At 43.5% G+C, this 8671-nt stretch overlaps 1 protein-coding gene across 1 annotated transcript in view; it reads left to right on the top strand.

Moving 5' to 3' along the window:
• The window catches only part of PAK5 (p21 (RAC1) activated kinase 5), a 159582-nt gene that overhangs the window by 21540 nt on the left and 129371 nt on the right, over nt 1–8671 (top strand). The window lies entirely within an intron of this gene.

Here is an 8671-nt window from a genome sequence, read left to right as displayed (position 1 = left end):
TAAGGATCACAGGCAGTGACAAAACCATTCATTTGAAGACTAAGAGCTGACCCAACTAACCTCTGAATTTTATGCTGCCTCTGTTAAAAAAAAAACTTCTAATGGTGTTAAAAAGGTGGTACACAAATGTGACACACTTCCAGCTGAGAACAGGAGCTGTATGTTGTCAGAGCAATGGAATAATTTAGGCTGAAAGTTGTGGATTACAACTGTGTCCTTCACACTTAAAAACAACTTCATGACTACATAGTCCAGGAAATGAGACCACTTAGGTTTCCAGTGCAACACATTTGCCGTAACATTTATTTATTTATTGGAATTCTTTTCCTCGGGTTTATAGTATTCCGTTCCTAACTCAAATATATACACATATGTGTACGCACACATGCACATGCTTGCATGGTAGTGTGTACTTTGAATTTATGACTCTGCTTTGTCTAGTTTCTGACATCTTTCCCATCTTTAGGACTTATTTTAATTTTAAAAATGAAGTTTTTATCTCAATCTATTCTACCTCTTATGCAATTCCAGTTAGCTGTGGTTTACCTGTAACAAGTCTTAGTAAAAGCTTGGATTCTGAGGAAGTTGATGAGGAAATGGAAGACACTTAGAGACTGATGCTGATGGGAATCTGGATAATTCTGCTCCCAGAATATGCCCAGGGACCTTCAACTCTTCCTAAGAGCATTTCTGGCAACAGCAACCTCTGAAGCTTTTGCTTCAAAGCTTAAAGCTTTATTCTGTGTCACTGTAATTTTTACAGTGTGAAATAACAAGTTTCTCTGGGAAGGCATCATAGTATATTTTTTTTTGTTATTGGGTTGCCATGTTGTCCCTACCCTAAAAACACAAGCTGCTTTCCTAAAGGACTGTCAAGTTTCTTTAAAGGACCAGGATAAAGGAGAGCTGGGATGTTCTTCTACTGCACCCTGGGACTTCCAGTTTGATTTCAGGGAAGACATCTCCTTTTTACCTCATTCCTGAGCAGAGGATCAGTGGCTGTGAGTAGCAGAGCTTGCTGTGGTTAATCTGTTCATATTATTTAAATTCATATTTAAATAATAGGAAGAGATTTTTGTCTAGCATAGCTCCAGCAGAAATCAAGCTACAAGGGAAGAGAGGGGGCAGTGTTTTCTCTGATCTTAATTATCTTCTTACCTTTTTCCCTATTCTCAAATCTACTCACCTCTGCTTATTTTCCCCATTCTCTTGTTCCTGTTTCCTTAGCCCTCTACCTCTCCTAGCAGCCTGGAGCTGTCTCAACATTTGCCATCTGCCATGCTCGGTGGTGCCCACTCTCAGCAGTGGGTAGGAGGAGTAAGATCTTTGATGTCTTTCTTACAGGCTCAACTCACCAGCATGGTGTGGAAGTCATTATTATTTTGTATTCCAAAGCAAAGATGAAACTCTGATGTCCTTTGAGGTAACTGCAGAGCCATCCTTGGTTTCACATGAATCCCATGTGATGCAGAGCACTACTTTGTCAAAGCTTCAGAAAAATGCTGAGAATGTGACAGAGTGCCTCCTAAAAGTTCCAAATAACCCAGCAAACAATAAATACAGACCCCTCTTTTTAGCATTTCAATGCTTTTGGAGCTTTCATGATTTTCAGGGTGCAGGATCAGGATTTTGGCTGTATCACGCAATTCCAAATAAATGTGACTTCTCTTTGCCATGCATTGTGTCTTGTCAGCTCAGCCCCCAGACCATATAGCATTCCTCTTGCTATTGTACGGTAAATAGCATAGCAGGCTGCTGGCACCTTTTGATGCTGGTGAAAATTATGCTTATTTGACCAAAAAAAAAACCCCATAAAATTCATCTTGACCAGCCCATCTGGAAGTTCAGCAAATTCAGCTCCTACTTCTAATGCTAACACACAAGTGACACTGCTGGCTGCAACTATCCAAAAAGATGACATTGAATTTTCATCTGCAGGCAAGCATTTCAGGTCTGGGAAAAGTTGCTTTCCAGGAAGAAAATCAAAATATGGGGTTTTGGTGCAGTTGAACAGGCAAAGACAGTGTGAACAGAAAGGCTTGCAATTTTTAGAGCTGGTGAGCTGCATGTCCTACTTTGGGATCCAGGCAGAGAAGGCTGTGCTGTGGTGTCAAAGGAAAGGAGCCCATGGGAGGCTGTCATTCAATGGAATTGGACAGGAACAGTTGTATGTGGGCTGTGCATGGGGAATATCAAGCCTTTGAGGACTAAGGAGGATGTCTGGTTGTGTATAATATGATGAGCTGTATTAAATCTTGCTGCTTATTTTTAAAAAGCCTGGACTCAGTTGACAAAACAGATTTAGGATGCCACGTGTTTTGCTCAGTGTGTCAAAAAAAGGGAGACGGCTTCTACTTAAAAGGCAAGGCAGGAATATCTCTATCCATTAAACATTTTCAAATACTCGTCACTGCATACGGTGTCCAGACTATTCCAGAGATTAAGTCTTCCATTTGTCAGAAGTTATTTTAGTAAATCCCTGGGATTAAGTCCTTTTTGGCAGTACTGGAGTAGTAACAAAGCAAGAGAGAGAGATGGAAAGAAAATTGTCCTAGGAAAATTCATCATCTTCTCTAACCTGAAGTGACTGATCCTTTTTCCACTGGAACACCCCTGACTCAGGGACAGATGGCTCAGCTGGAGTATCCTTATGCAGAGGCAGCGTGGAAAGTGAAAAGACACCCTCTACCTTCCAAATAACACATTCCAAAAACAAACAAAAAAACACTGTTGTATCTCATTTCTGACTTGAAACACAAATGTGGGATTATTCCGACTTTCAAAGGATACTGCAAAATGATCACAAGGGAGTAAAAATGCTTGGGCTGCTTCTCCACACAGATTAGTACCCACTTCTGTCATGAAAGGATTACCTCAGCACAGCTAACTGAGAGCTTCGTTTGAAGGTGCAGGAAAAGGATGAGGGCAGATCAAGTCTCCTTTTCTTCCTGGTGACCAGATTTGGAAAGTGCTGAAATCAAAGTGGTGTCCTCCAGCACACGTTTTCATCTTAGGCACACAGTGCAGATACAGATTCATCAGGAAAACTGATGGCACAACATTATGAAATTAGGATTTATCTCTGGTTAAAAGTTAATTATGTTGGAGAAACAGCATGTGTTTGAACACAGGGGCTCTTCCCAGGTGATGAAAAGCCCTTGCACTGCCAGATTATTGGGAAATTCTAGTGGTGTTGGAGTAGATACAAATCAATTCAGTGATGATAAATTTATCCAGTGTAAGAATTAGCATATTTTAAAAGAAGTTTACACAGGCCTTAAATGTCCCACTCCAGATCTGCCCAGAATTAACTTTCAGTAATTTAGATTAATGCTGTAAAGGAAGTACCTGAAAAACCAGAGGACATATTTACATTGATTTGACTGCAGATTCTTACCATGCAAGAGATAGAAATGTGAAATCTGACTCATACAAGGAGCTCCTACAAGTGACATAGCCAGCAGGGGTGTAGCTTTTGAGTACAAAGTGTGACAATCTTGCTGACTAACAAGGTGCTGTGGCACCTATAGATTTGCCTGTTAAGAACTCTTATTTTTATGGAAGATCTATCCCACCAACCACGTTAGAAGCTGAACAACTTTATCATCTCTGCACTTCTGCAATTTTCTCAAGCCAGGGACCCGAAGGGTTGTGGTTTCCTTGGATCATCAGTGCAGAATATTGACAGTAATGAGTTCCTTGCACTTGGGAATAACTATTTCAAGGAAAAATCCCGTGCCAGTCGGTGCCCACGAGGTGGCAGCCTGTGCGGGAGAAACCTGCAGGAGAAGAGGATTGTCCTGAACGCCTTCTCCCTTCCCTGCACAGGCAGAAGCGGCCTCTGCCCTGCAGCCCCGGGCTGCAGCACCTTCTGCACCAGGTTTAGGGGGTCGGATAATGTGCCTGCCTCACCTGCACCCCAGGATCCCACGGGCAGGAAGCACCTGAGACACAGACAAGCAGGAAATACCACGGAGAAACCAAGCAGGCTGCGATGATTTAGAAGAATAGCAAGAAAGTTCCATCCCTGCAAACACAGTCTGGAGGGGATGCAGTGAAAGAGACCCAGGAGACTGATGGCCAAAGAATACTTCGTGCTGATGAGCAGTAAAAGAGCTCTGAGTTTGCAGTGCAGTAAGTATACATGAGCACAGGAGGGTGCTGCTCTTTCTCTTAGCATAAGGCAGCATCTCTCTTCCCTGCTCCGTGATGCCATCAGCTTACAGGCCTCAGAAGGGCTTGTGTTTGTTCATCCTGTACAGAGCCCGTGGTGATAGAGCTGCTGAATAACCCCAGATCACTGTGTATTTCTAAAGTGACATTCACGTGAAGGGTAAGTTGTGCTTTGAGGTGACCAGCACAGCCACAAGTCTGCTGGAAAAGCACCCAGTTCTGTCATCCTGCAAAATGGTACAGGGGAAGGTGTGGATAATTTTACTGCCATCCCTCTCTAGCTAAGGGTATAAATCAGTGACTGGGTGGTTGACATCCTTGTTGCCCTTGTATGCAGCTGTTCAAGGACAGCCCAGAAGGTGACACATCATTTGCCAGCTGGTCCGGGCTTGAGGAACCATGACACCGATTTCTATTGAAAATTACTCTGAAATTTTGTAGAGTATCAATTTCCAGATATCCTTAGGAGTGTATCAGCTGGTAGTGAGGGCACAAGGATGGGTAAGGAAGTGCAGAAGTGGTCTAAGAGAACATATCAAATCAGAGGCTAATGTGACAAAGAAGCCTGGTTTCCTTATTTACAAGTCTGAGTTGTCCTGTGTGCAGGACAAGAATAATACCTGCAGACCCTGATGCCCCCTCAAAAAGAAAAGTAAACGCCCAAAGGATGGAAATACATGAAGGTTTGCATTTTTAAAAATGAGACTCAAATAGACCTTTTAAAAATAGAAGTCCAAAGCCAGCTCCATTAGAGTTGGAGGTGTGCAAGAGGAGCTGTATCATAGACAGCAGACAGGCTTTGAATAGAAGAAACTGAGATACTGAAATTTGCTGCTAAGCTCACTGATGCAATTTGAGACCCACAGAGAGTGACTTGAGACAGCAGCTACCACTCACCCACCGGCATCTGATCTCAAACCTCACTTACATTATGCAGAAGGAATTAATCAATAGGTCTGGTTTCTTCCTGGAAAGCCACAGAAAAGAAGGCTTGGCTTTTCTGACACAGTTCCACCTCCAGCTGCCAGAAGCACTGTCCAGCCTGACACCTCTTGAACAACTGCATGGGGTTACCTCCTTGTCCCTGTACTGGGACAGCACAGACAGCCAGGTTCTGGGTTCAGAGGGATGGCTGGCAGGGATCCTCTATGAGGACAACAGGATGGAAATGTTACTGTTTAGTGCCTCCTCATACAGCCTTACTTTTATGAGAACACACAGGACCCATGTTTTGGCAGCTGATGTTTTCCTATACACCCGAGCTGAGCAGTTTCCCTGACTTGGGATTCTTGCCTTCCCTAACATTTGTATCACTGGTAAGAAATTGCAACTGCCCCACTGCAGAAATATGGGGGCTTAGTTTTCCAGCCCAGGCAGTGTGCAGATCATTTGGACTGGCACCTTCCCAAGCATAATGTTCATAATGTTCTGAAATGTCACTCTGCTCCTGGGTGAAGCTTGGCTTCTTCCCAGCTTGTCTTCTCCTTTGGCTTGCAGCATCTGTACATCTTGCCCTCATTTCTTGGCATGCAGATGCCTGAAGGTGTAGAAGACAGTGCTCTTGTTAATGCTGGGAAAGTTAAAATAGATGTATTTTAAATCCTAGAAGGATTTTGCCAGAGTACTTCTTGCCATCGTTCAAATGCCCACTTTTTGAATGGACCCCCCCAAATGCAAGGGAGATGCTTTGAAGAAGCACAGGGAACGTTCAAGGCCTCCTGGCAGCACTCTAAACTGGGTCATTTTTAATGCTTCTCACAGAGGGCTCAAAACTTTAAGCCTCTATATTTGGACCTTTGGATTTAAGGTTTCAGTGATAAAATTTGCATTTGGGCTTTGGCCATTCCCTTACTCTGATGGTGTTGCACTTGCTTTTTAATTTTGGCAGATTTCCAAGGGTGCCAGACAATCAGGGAACAGGAATGGACTCAGACTCAGACAATGTGCCACAGAGCAGCCCAGTTCTGTGATGGTGTTCCCACCTCAAAGCAGCTTTCTTGTTGCTCTTGCAGTGGGCAGGGATGGCCACAGTTGTGTTTCAGACCACTGAGAATCAAAGCAATTCCTGAAGCACTGGGAACATATGGAAGCTGAGTTCTTGTCTGGGTTGCTAAAGAATACTCTGTTTCTGAAAGCCCTTTGTCCCATGGAGGCTGGTAAACCATGAATGTCAGGATGCATAGTTGCGTGTTGGCATAAAAAAGGAGCCGTGTTCTGAGCACCAACTTCTCATCCTGGCAGCAGCAGGACACAGTTTACCTGAATTTGCTCAGCTAATTTTTTTCTCTTTAAGTTGATAATAGCTTTTCCTTTTCTGTCATTAAATAGCTTCTGGTAAGAATTTATTTTCCCAAGGGAAACAGGCAAGACTTGGAAATCTCTGAAAAAAATAAGTAAAAAAACCTACCACAAATGGAAACTGTGTGTTCTACTTTCCAAAGCATTTCATTTATTCTCCTGAATTGTGATTTGACATCTAGAGGAAAGGGGGTGGCAAAACTTGATTAAACCAGGCTCGAGTTTGGACAGCACAGCCTCAGAGCCACCACTGGTCCCAGATCCCACAAGGTTTTAATCCCAGGCATGGAAGAAATTGAAATCAGTTCTTTACCCTGTCATGGCCATACCAGGAGGGAAGCGCAAATCTCTGACAAAGGTCAGCAGAGACCCAAAGGCAGCTCGTGGAGCTGGCCTTGTGCAGCTCTGTCCTGATTAAAACACTCAGGGAGTGGCTTAATGTTACATCACAGAGTTTTGGCAGCACTGACAAGGGCAAAGCAGTACTGCCCTACCCTGTTCTCCCTGTTCCCTCCTCACAAGCCCTTATCTTCCTGCCTGTGTTGTCTGATTATGATAAAGGTGGTTCTGGTCCCTCCAGAGCCTGCCAGTCCCTCAGCAGGCAGTTCACTGGGCAGTGCCAAGGGATGATTCCATGGTGTCCTTAAGTAGGCTGGAGCTCATAGCAAACACACAGGAATAAAACAGCAGCGGGGAACTCAGTATCTGCTTAAATATTCTGATTACAGGTATCTTTAAAGGTGCTAAATTTTTGAAGTCAAAAGGCATTCTTAATGTTCATTAAGTTAATCGTGTCAAGGACTTTCTTGTGCAAGGACATGGAGGAAAATCCCCTTAATATTGCGCAACAGGGTTTTTAAGATGTGCTGGTCTCAATTCCATTTTTATTTTGTTGTTCCATAAAATTGTGTGTTAGGAATAGATTTATACTAGGCTAGCTCCTTGGAGTCTCCGATTACCATATCCTTTTCTCTTTTTTTTTTTTCCCCACAAATCAATTTCTATAAAAATGTAGCCATTTGTAAGCAACCAATGTATTCAATAACATTTCTCTTTGTGGTACATTTATGCTAGAAATCCAGAAATGAGAAACTCTGAAATGGCAGCATACTGAGAGCGTTGTCTCCATTTGATTTCCTTCTAGCCTGAATTTTCATAACAGTTGCATTTGGGTTTCAGTTATACCCTACACAGGCTGATGAATATTAAACAAGGTCTACAGACATTTCCTGGGTTTGCTTTTACAGACTCTGCTCAACAGAGATATATTTTTTTGATGGTGCCCTTCTTGGTGCCCTCTATCTCGCTATTTTATTGTTCTCAGGTTGTTCTGAGAGACAAGTGACAGTGTGAGACAGGAGGAGAATGATTACATTTTTCAGGGAAATTATACAGAGTAGAAAATCAATAGTTAGATGCTCCCTGGGACTGCTTAGAACTTCTTTGAAGAATAATTAGCTTGCAAGAGAGCTCTGGTAGCTGGAATTCCTCCCCAGTTCTGTATGCATAAGATAAATTTAGTCTGGAATAAGCAGTGTGTTTGAGGTGTCTTTGCTGATCTGGGGAAATGATTCATGTGGACAGAATGAAGAAATGATATAGAAGAGGTGTGGAAGAAAACCTGACTGACCACATCCATCCTGGGCTTGGAAGCCAGGGACAAGCAGCAGCAGAAACAGGAAAAACCCAGCAGAGCAGAACTGATGGGAGTTAGGGGCTGGGGCTCAGCACCTGATGGTCCAGGTGACTGTTCCAATGACAGTTATCCACTGGACTGGCAGAGCTGAGGGATTACCAGTGGGGGCAGTCCAGCCCACTCTGCAGCTGTAAGTGGTTCATTTGCTAAGCAGCAGCATCAGATCAAGGGTTGTATTTAAGCAAACTGCCTTAGGTAGGGATCAGGATGGGTATCCTGAACTTGGAGGGGATAATGGGGAGCAGCAGAGGTGTCTGGGTGAGCTCCACCATTGTGTGCTGGTCCTTTGACCATTTTCAGTGTGCTGTTTCCTTCTGGGATATTGCTACAGGTAATCCTGAAGTCAGGAGATGTAATAGCTCTGTGGGTTTGAGCTGGCCAGGGAGTGAGATCAGTCTTGCTTCCCAGAGCTGTTAGGGCTCTGTCTTTCAGAAGCTTAAAACCACCCTTGGAATGCACAGAAGGCTGCTGCAAGGGGTGTCAATAGCAGTTCATGACAGACTA

Source organism: Taeniopygia guttata, chromosome 3, assembly GCF_048771995.1.
Source record: "Taeniopygia guttata chromosome 3, bTaeGut7.mat, whole genome shotgun sequence".
In the NCBI taxonomy this organism is placed as follows: Eukaryota; Metazoa; Chordata; class Aves; order Passeriformes; family Estrildidae; genus Taeniopygia; species Taeniopygia guttata.
Note: the sequence above shows the minus strand (reverse complement) of the source record. Positions and strands in the feature narration are given on the sequence as shown.